The sequence below is a fragment of the Triticum urartu genome, chromosome 2 (genome assembly GCF_003073215.2).
Source record: "Triticum urartu cultivar G1812 chromosome 2, Tu2.1, whole genome shotgun sequence".
Lineage (NCBI taxonomy): Eukaryota > Viridiplantae > Streptophyta > Magnoliopsida > Poales > Poaceae > Triticum > Triticum urartu.
This window is the reverse complement of record NC_053023.1, coordinates 43,618,779-43,629,418: the sequence shown is the minus strand read 5'-3', so window position 1 is coordinate 43,629,418 and position 10,640 is coordinate 43,618,779. Positions and strand designations below refer to the sequence as shown.

Genomic DNA, 10,640 nt, shown 5'->3' with positions numbered 1-10,640 from the left:
AGAGTATGTACGTGTAGTATCGACGCGGATTTTTGGGACATGCGGCCACGCGCTGCCGATATCCAGCCCGTCCACGCGCGCTTTGCGATTCTTAACTTTAATAGGCCCTCTGGCAATACGGGGCTGCTCGATCCATAAATCTGATAATACATCTCTTTATACGTTCTGTGATCTGGCCCACGTCGCATTTATGTATCGTATGAATACACGGACAAGATAGCTCCCCGACCTGGTAATTAATTTCCCTGGGTGTCCGCTGGTCGTGCTTCTGGACGGGTCGTCCGATGAACTCGCGGCACATCTAGCTCCCCCCACTCGCGCGTCGGCGTCAAGGTGTGGAGATGGAGTCCGTGGGGACGGAGATCAGGTCAGTATGTCTGCACCAATCCATCTATTGTGTTCTTTCTCTTTCAGCATGGAGTTCATGCTTACATAGTGCCTCGTTTCCTCTCAATCCCCTAGCTTCACGTTCCCCGGTTCTGGATCTGGTGCATCCAATGGATGTAGCGGCCCGGCAGTCTCACCAGATTCGCCGCGGTTTGCAAGGCATCCTGGATCCCTGGGTGCAGTTCATGAGGTCGCTGAAGATGATCCCAGCGGCCGATTCCCAGATTTATTAGATACAGTTGAAGCTGTTCTGCGCCCAGACGTCAGCGATTCAGAAGAGAATAAGGCCAGCAGGGCGGAGAATGTGTATGTAGCCCTGGATGACAAGGTGGGATGGGTTAGCAGGTAATCCCTGTTTCTTGCTTATTTGTTTCAGCTCATACCGGCCGGCTGGCCTGATTTGATTGCCTGCGTCCGTGGTTCAGGAAACGGCGGGATGTCATGCCAGATGAAAGACCAACAAGTGCAGACAGTGTCACCGCGCTGGAAAAAGCTCTAACCGGGTTTGCAGATAGGGATTCAGATTCTGTTGTGACTCCGTCCGTTGGGCTATCATTTGACTCGATAAATGAGGCCTATGAATTCTACAACCTGTATTCTTGGGAGAGTGGATTTGGTGTTCGCTATGCAAAGAGCAGGACGAATGTAAAAGGGACAAAATGCATGCAGTAGTTCGTCTTCTGCTGCTCGGTATGAGTCCTACAAACAAGTGTTCACTGTCTAATGTGTCGTCTGTTACCATGCTGTTTGTTGCATATCTAAATGCATTTTGGTTGGTTATTTTCTTGCAGGGCAAACCAAAAGAAGCAAATTCGAAGTCTACACGGTGTCAATGCCAAGCCATGATAAGGCTTCTCCAAACGGACGACGAAGGCTGGTACATCAACGAATTCAGGTCCAAACACAACCACCCCATGCTGAACACTTGTGCTGAGAAGTTGCATTTCCCATCGCATAGGCATATTGACAAATACACAGTGAGCTTGTTTCTCAACTGAGACAGAACAATGTAAATCTGAGCAAGGTTTATAGTATAATCGCAACATTTTTTGGTAGAGTTGAGAATGTGCCGTTCACCAAGAGATATTTAAGGACATTGTGTGGGAAGCTTAGCAGGGAGCAAGCTGATGACGATGTGCGAAAGACAATGGCTATTTTTTCAGAAATGAAAGCACAAGACAGCGAGTTCACGTACAACGTTCAGGTAGATGATGAGAGTAGGATACGGACCCTTATGTGGACGAACAGGCGTAGCAAAACATAGTACCATCACTTCGGTGACCTTATCACCTTCGGCACGACATACAAAACAAACCTGTATGATATGCCATTTGGTCTGTTTGTGGGGGTGAATAATCATTTTCAGAGTGTGCTTTATGCGGGGGTTTTGATGCGAGACGAGACCGAGGATACATTCAAATGGATTTTTGACGAGTTCGTGAAGATGATGGCTGGTAAAAAACCAATTACAATTCTAACAGGTAATGGGGGCGTCTCCGGAGCGCTTTTGTGTTTATATCATCTTTAGTACAACCAACCGGGTGCATGACTTTTGCATGTTTCCTTCACAGATCAAGCTAGAGCCATGGAAAAGGCAATCGAGGAGGTGTATCCTGAATCCACGCATCGCTGGTGCAAATGGCACGTGCTGAAGAAGGCCAAAGAAAACCTGGGTGCTCATTACACCAAGAAGTCAGATTTCAGGGCTGAATTCCACAAGCTTGTGCATGAGATGCTGACTATTGATGAATTCGAGGACGGTTGGGCAGCATTGCTTGACAAATATTCACTAAAAACAAATCCATATCTCGTGCAGATCTACGAGACTAGGCAGAAGTGGGCAAAACCTTACTTTGCCGGGAAATTCTGTGCTCGCCAAACCAGCACTGGCAGGAGTGAGAGTGCAAACCATATGCTGAAGCAGTATGTCCCCCCATCATGCTCAATGAATCTATTTGTCAAGCAATACAACAAGCTCCAGTTCGACCGAGAACAGGAGGAAGGATTCCAGGAGAAATGTACTAGACTGGTGAGAATTTCTTCTTGTATGCCATGAACAATTGCTTACTTAGAATCGCTGTGAAAAATGATATCTATTTTTTCCAAACAGAGTCATGCTGTGCTGAAGGTGAACACCTCTCTTGAAGTACACGCAAGCAAGATATATACCAGGAAGATGTTTGAGATTTTTGGTGGCATAATGTATGAATCTGGAATGTAAGTAGAAATACATAGTGACACACCGGAAAGCCGAGCTCCGTGAGAAGTGGTTCAAGTGCCGGTTTGAGGTCAACGTGTCTAATAACCTTGGTTATTTCTCGTGCATTTGCGGTCTGTTTGAGCACATGGGCATGGTTTGCTGTCACTCGCTACAGGTTAGTTTCGCGCGACCATTTTTATGATCAATATACATTGATAGGTGCTTTATTTTGGACGACTTCACAATTGTCTTCATGATGAGCAGGTGATGGTTCTACTACGCCTGAAGCAGATGCCTTCGAGGCATATACTAAAAAGGTGGAGCATACACGGCAGAGACAACCTGCCAGCGCATCTGAAGCACTATCAACAAGACATGGGTCCGCCGGATGCGCCCACTTTCAGGCATTCTGCTCTGTACATCACTGCCCTGGAGGTTGCAAATATGGGGGACAGGAACCCGGCAGCTTTTGAGTTTATGATGACAGGCCTGGTTGAACTTAGAACAAGAGGCGCCGAGGTGTGCGCGTTCAACGACGGCCTTGGCGTCGTTGAGCAACAGGTATCCAACAATGTAGTTCTTGGCGGTCCAAACTCAAAGTTTGTCAACGGCAAGACATCTTTCTCCGTAAGAAGTGTGGAAGGCAATCGAACTAAATCACGCGATGCCGCGTCGGTGTCTGTGCATCCTCCAATTAGCCAGGCCTCAGAAGCATCATGCCCAAATGGTCATGGGTACAATTCACATTTCTCTGAAGTCGCCTCCAGCCTGATGCCCAATGTTGAACAAGAACTGCTTGCCCCGGAAAGAAAAAACAAATGAGGCCGGCCAACCACTAGCCGTGATAAAGCTCCTTATGAGAAAGACAACGCCAAGAGATCTAGGTTCTGTTCCATCTGCAGGGGCAAAGGTCACAAAGCCAGCACTTGCCCTGATCGAGGTGATATCCCCAAAAAGGAAAGGAAGGTGGCCACATGCGGCAAATGCGGGGTTCCAGGGCACCGAAGGACGACTTGCAGCAAGCCTCTCGTCTCGATGATGCCCGGTGTCCCTCCTTCACATTAGACAGTGAATTTCGTACGCTAATTCCCCCGTGTAACATTTGCTTAGGTATGGGCGTGCTGTCTAAACGTATCTAGATGCACATGTGTCGTGCTGTCTGAACATACGTACTTGCGTTTTATATAATCTATCAAACGTGTTTGAACGATGAAAATGTGTATCCAGCTGTCTGAACGTATCTAGATGCACATGTACGTGATGAAAACTCCTGCTTCGAAATGTAACCAGGAATTCATAACTTGCAGCCTTGCTCCAGGCATTTATGAATGCATTGATGCAAACAAGCCGTGTGTGGGGGCAGGACTTTCGAATTTCAAAATCTGCCCCTTGCCGTGCGCTATCCCCCTGTCTATAAAGCCTTCCAAAGCTCATCCTGGTGGCATCACACGCTCGGCAGTCATGTCGAGCTCTAGCTCTGCGTACTCGAGCGAGAGAGAGAGAGCAGTATCATTTGCCCGGAGACACCACAGTTTCGTCTACCTTCTGTGCCCGCAACCCCCGTCTCTTCCTTTGCATCTCACATTCTTTGTTGCTACATGCGTGCAGCGTGAGCTTCGATCTGGGAGTACCGTTGGGCAGATTGCAATACAGGGCGGAGATTGTGGCAAAACGAATGTAAGCACATGATACGACTACACATTTGCTGATGGTTTGACCAGTATTCTTTCTGCCAGAACACCTGCAGTTACGATGACTCACTACAGTTGCATGCTGTTTTTTTTTGGGTACAGCCAAGGGAGATTGAAAGAAAGGATGAGACGGAATTGGCATCCTGCCCGGCCTCCACAGAAGAACCGTATCATTTGGTCGAAGGATTTGGCGAGAACGATCCAGTCGCTTGCCTCGATCCAGTGGAAGAGATAGAACCTGAACCATCTGTCGACCGACTCTTCACCGCTGTGTTGTACAAGCGGGCATGGGCCTCATGGGAGGACGACGACGAGGTTGACAGTCTTGCGTGCAAGAGGCCCAAATACTTGTAAGGCCCAGTAGCATCCTGTCTAGGGCTGTACTCACCCCCACCCCGTTTCAGAAGTTTGCCTGCGTGTTCCGATGTATCCACCCAGCATCCAATAAAAAAGTTGTGTCGTGCGGGGTTGTGCGTGTGATGTTCTTGAATGGGTTTTATAAACTCGGTGTTATAAAATGACTGAACACTATCATCGTGTCATTTTTATCGTAGGAGTGCAAAAAATTGTGTACACATTTTTTTATCGTGGCATGATTGTAAAAAATTGAACGGTTGAAAAAAAAAAGCCCAACTATCGTCAGTCGCTGATTATGTACACATATATTGTATTGTGTTTTTTTTCTAAAAATGAAATTTGCAACCGCTAGCCTTGGCGCGAACTTTTTTCCAATTGCTTAGAATGTTATTCAATTAAAAGCAGTCACTTTCACAATCAAGCTATACCACCGAACAACGATTTTTTGGAATAAGTGTAAAAAATTGATGGAAGACAATAAAACATATTTCCAAACCGACTATCCCCACAATGCCTTGCCGTTTAGAGATGTGGGAGAATGGAGAATTATGGACGGAAGAGATGCAAGTCCCACTTTATCAGATAAAGGACTTTTCATTGAATAGATAAATCGAGGTGTAAGCAATTAACGGAAGAGGGGAAAAATGTCCCTAGCATACTATACCCACAATGCCTTGGCGTTTAGTGATGGTGGATAAAGCAGAATTATCACCGAAAAAATTGAAACCCTTTCTAGATACAAGCTGCACGATTGAAAAAATTCCCTTGTTTGAGAACTATCATCGGAATAGATAAAACCACTCGTCGTGAACATGATCCTTCTTCTAATTGCTTCCGAAGTGTTTTTCATAGAAGAAATCACTTCTACAACCAGACTATACCGAAACGCAACTACCGTCCTGAGCACTGTCGTGGGCAGTGTCCCCGTCATTGAGCAGGGCCGTGCTATCTACTTTTTCATAGTTAGTGGAGGGAACCGAGGTTGATAAGGTAGGAACAACGATTTTTTGAAATAAGTGTAAATAATTAACCGAAGACAATAAAACGATGTGGGAGAATGGAGAATTATCGACGAAAGATATGCAACTCTTCCTTGCAACAAGTCCCCGGTTTTTCAGATAAAAGAATTTCATTGAATAGATATATCGAGGTGATACAATCATCAAGTCGCATGGTCGAAAAAAAATTCCTTAGTATTATTATCATCCAAAGAGATAAAAAGGTGTGTAAAAAGAATTCGAATCCAAATTCGCCACGCAAAATACCACAGAGAAAAAATAACATCAACTTCGTAGCGCCCCATGCGTCTTGATCTCGTTTCATTTTTTTTATCCCTAATGGGGGCGATCATGGTATGATCAAGGCGACTCAACGTGTGTGATGTGGCCGGGGCATGGGAACAATTCCACCATTATTTTCAAAATGCGATGTGGTACATTGTGGACAGACGTATACGCAGCTCGCCCCAGCCATGACTAGTTGCTTGTGCTACGTTGCTACCGCTGGTTGCTCCGATGGGTCTCGCCTCATGAAGACACCAGCTGCTTCTTAATGATACTGCTGTAATAAGAGCGAGTTAAAGCCTAGGTTCATAATTTTTTTTCACCGACTAGCAGCCTGAAAAACGTTTAATGCCAGGGACGGGCTAAATGAGAGCCGGCAAGGATGGGTCACGTGTGCCCGCGGCAGCAGTGGCCCTCGCTTTCGGCACTACGTAACGGCATGACTGGGTCGTACGCTGCTCGCGAGGGGATGGACAGCAGAGAGGGAGCTACTTTGAATCCACTGCCGTTGTGTACAGGGGCCATCATGACGCTTTGCCGCCGTGGCTGCTCAAGTTGACGGCTAGGCAGAGGCCTGTTTAGTCAGCCATTACTTCATCGTCCTTGCTCGCTGCATCGCTTGCATAAGAAACGCGTCCCCGGCAAGCTAGCTCGGCAGAAGGAGAGCTTCAGCCGGTGCAAGAGCAAGCTCTCTACTTCCTCTCGGACTGGCAGTGCCGAGCTGGAACAGTGCCTGCCGGTGGGAGCGGCGACCGACGACGGGGTGAGCATTCTTTCAGTTCCCTCCACTTAATCGTCGCTCTGCCTTTGGTTGCTTACTGATATGTTTTTTCTTGCTCTCTTCTTCTTCTCCCCTATTGTGCGTGTGTCCTTGCTTGTTTCTCATCTGTTATTTCGTTCGCTAGATGTCCGACGATCTAGATGCGTATGCAAAAAGATACCCGCATAGGACTAAATCATGGTCGAGGGCATACGAGTCTAGGAAGAAATCCAAGGGGGCCAAGATCCATGTCGATAGTTGTTTCGCTCCAAAAGATGTTTATGAAGTAGTAGTTCAGTTTACGGCCGACCAGAGAGCGGCCGTAGTGGATATTGGGCTCGGGGGGATGCTGAACGTAGACAACTTCACGCACATGGACCGTGAGTTCTCCTGGAACTTGTTACTGAACACCGATGCCGAGTGCTCTGCCCTTAAGATAGAAGAAGGCGTCTACGTCACTTTTAACGTGATTGACATTCACAACATCTTAAGCACGCCTGTCGGGGGAGAGATCGACATAGAAAACACATATGCTGCACCCACGTCAGACCAAATCAAGAATATTAGGGGAATGCTAGATTTAGAAGATCTCCCTCTGTATCTGACGCCCGCTGACCTGCGGTGGGCTCTCAAGAAACCATGCCAAAACCCCTTTTCCGAGGAAGACAGAGTCCGAACCCAGATTGGTTTTTCCATGCTTTGCATTTCCACTTGTTTCAGTCCTAGGGACAAAAGAACAACAATCCCAGGGGAAGCGTATGAGATATGCATGGACCCCTCGAACCTGCATAAGGTCAACTGGGGGAAATACATACACAGTGAACTACTCCGCACGGCAACAAGATGCAAGAAGCTTTTAAGAGAAAGGAGGACGCCCCACGTGTACGGATGCGTATTAGTGTTGCAGGTGAGTAGGATTTGGCAGCGCCATCAGGGCTGTTAGTTTTTTGTTAGGCTATAACGAGTTGATGAGCGTGCTTTGTTTTCGCGTAGGCGCTCCAATTTGACTCTGTTGACTGCTTTGCGTTTGTCAATCCCAATCTGTCCGTGCGTCCAAGAATAAGGTTCTTCACAGCTGGCAACCTCGGCAGACTTATACTTGGCAACACCATCCCAGGCATTGTTCCTAAGCAGTACGGTGTGATGAAGGTGAGAGACGCCTGCCATAAATTTTCTTAACTTTGTTTTATGAAACCTCTCGCGTGAACTGATTGGAGAAGTGAAACAGGCTAGGGTGGTGCCAACTCAAAACCTCCCGTGGGACACGACACATGTCAGGCGCAAAATCGCAGAGGTGAATCATAATCATCCTGTGTACAAGCTAGTACTTGGTTTACCATGATTTCATTTGGCGTTGACCGCTGAATGAACTTGTTTCAGGCTAAAGCTTTTATAAACAGGTCGCTGCATGAACACTCGCTGGCTAGTACAGAGCGCAACAAGAAGTTTTCCCAGAGGCTATCTGAGCTTAACAGCGGGGCCATTTGTTTTGTGAACAACAACATGCGCAAGGAGATTGAAATGCACATGGAAAATGAGAGGGTAGTGACGAGGAGGCACATGGAAGCTTTAATTAAGTACGTTGATGAGCTGGGCTTGGGAGACTTTGGAAACGACCTAAAACAGCAACTCATTGCTGTGGCGGCTCAAACAGGTATATAACTGTTAGTGCATAAATGGTCCTATCCATTTTGTCTGGCTTTATATGGTAAAAATAAATCATTGCATCATAAATATGCAGGTGCCTACAGCGGGACTGGAGAAGGGACGAGCCGAAACGAAGCATTAAATCCTGGCCAATCCATTCCTGCAGCTGGTGTGCTCCGTCCTGGTATGATTTCCTTTTGTGGTCTGATATATGTGAAGAATTTATTGCTGCTCGCTGAACATCTGTACGCCTTTCAGTTGCCATTCGTCCTAAACCAGTGCATCCCCCGGTCCCCAATCGCGAGCCCCTGCAGCATACTGATAGTGGTGAGTACTAGAATAAATGCAGAATTCGACAGTGAGAATGCTAGTGGTAGTTGAATTTGACCAAATCAATTCCTTTCTGTCCAGTTTCATCCTTAATGCTGCCCGGGGAGGCTGAGGTAGACGAGATGGCCAATCCAGTATTGCCAAGCGTGCCAATTCGTATGTCCATGGGGTCTTTTGGACAGTTTTATCTAAATGGTGGCCTAGCTAATGTTCCACGGCCTGATGAAAACATGGGGTTTGTGCACCTGGGGAAGAGAAAAGAAAGAGACTTTGACGAGGGGGGTGAGATAATTATTTACGAGGGGAAACGTAAGTTCTTTAGCTTGCAGAATAAACAGCTCCCATTTTTGCAACCTGATTTCCTGATCTAATCAAATGTTGCTCCCATTGTCGTAGGCGCCCCTCCTATAGAATTGAATCTGTTGTCAAGTTTTGGAGCTGACAACTCTAGCAGCAGCTCCGTGCCATGCATGCATCACGGGAGATCTCCATTCAGCATACCTGGCTTCACTTACGAGTTTGTTTCACCAGCAGTCGCCAACAAAGGATGGGAAAACATGACTCAGTGCTCACGTGATGTTTTAGACAGGTAGCGTGGCGCGAGAGATTACTAGTTCGGATTTTTCTGCTACCTCAAAAGTTTACTAACGCTTCTCGCGTTTTTTTCAGTACATGGTTTGATCTTGCTGGGCCGCCCCACATCGTAATGTCCGGGAGCGAGTTCTATGCATACTTTTATCAGCCGGGGAGGCTTGATGACAAGGGTTTTGAGGTTGTAAACATGATTATGATTGAGCATGATGGAAGGTGGCACAAAAGCTCTGACAGGAGCCATTTCCGTCACCCTTTGCCGCCATACTTTGCGGTAAGCTTTCCATGACAAGGGCAATCGTAATGCAAATGTGGGTGGCTGAAGTTTGTTGTATAATTTCAGGCCAAAGTCATGGAGGAAGGGTACGATTTCTTGACTGATCCTTACATAAAAAACTATTTGTTGGAGAGCGCGTGCGTTACGATGTGAAGACATGCCGTCTGGTAAATTCTTGTTATAACTTGCTTTGGGCTTCTCATTCCAATATAAGTATAGGAATTTGACATCACCTGCCATGCTTGTGTTTCGCTAGATACTGGTCCCTATGAAGGGTGGGAGCGGCTACCACGTGTTGTACATCTTCGACATGATGAAGAAAATTGTCCATGTGATGGATCCTAAGAGGGCACACTACAATGTTGTTGAGCTCGAAAGGAAGCATACAGGATGCATCGACAGGCTCCTGTTCGCACTGTGCAAGTGCATAGAGACGTTTTTCGATGGGTGGCATGTTAGAGAGGATGAATTCACAAGAAAGCGCACCGCATGATGCACGAGCCGTCCTCAAGGTAAAATTGCGTTGGAAGTTTTTGAGTGGTCCATCGATTTGCTTGCAGTTCTAACTGGATCGCTATCTTGTGGCAGCAATGACTCCACCTTCTACAACATTCACTGCATGTGGTGGTTTGATGGTGAATACATGTAGAAAGAGATCTGGCAGGTCGGTAAACTAGACCATACTCTATGTTATTGCGCACATATTGTTATTTGGTACGTTGGGACCTGATAGATGTCTGTTTTGCTGTATTTTTCTTCGCGCAGGACCAGCTGATGCTGTTCAGACAGCAACTCATGAGAATGGTTCTCACCCTGCCCGGAAACAGAGCGCTGCCTCCACAGGACGTGGTGGACCCTGACGTGTGATGGATAGAGGGTTTCTCGTCCGATAATCGTGTGCTTCGTACTAGTATTTTCATAATTCATAGTTTAATCGCTTGACCAATATTTGACGTCCCGCACTAGTATTTGTATAATTAAAACTATCGTCTGGTGGATCTTGGTCATGTTGAAAACAATCGGGCCGGTATTACCAGTTTGTGTGTGTGCAAATATGCTTCCTCTTTTACGTTTTTTCCTTATTATGTTGTTGAAAACAACCGTTTCTCCTTTTTAA

The 10,640-nt window shown here is 46.6% G+C and overlaps 1 pseudogene; it reads left to right on the top strand.

The window, feature by feature from the left end:
- The first annotated feature begins 341 nt into the window (after positions 1-341).
- On the top strand, positions 342-10,390 carry LOC125534928 (annotated as a pseudogene).
- Positions 10,391-10,640: the final 250 nt, after the last annotated feature.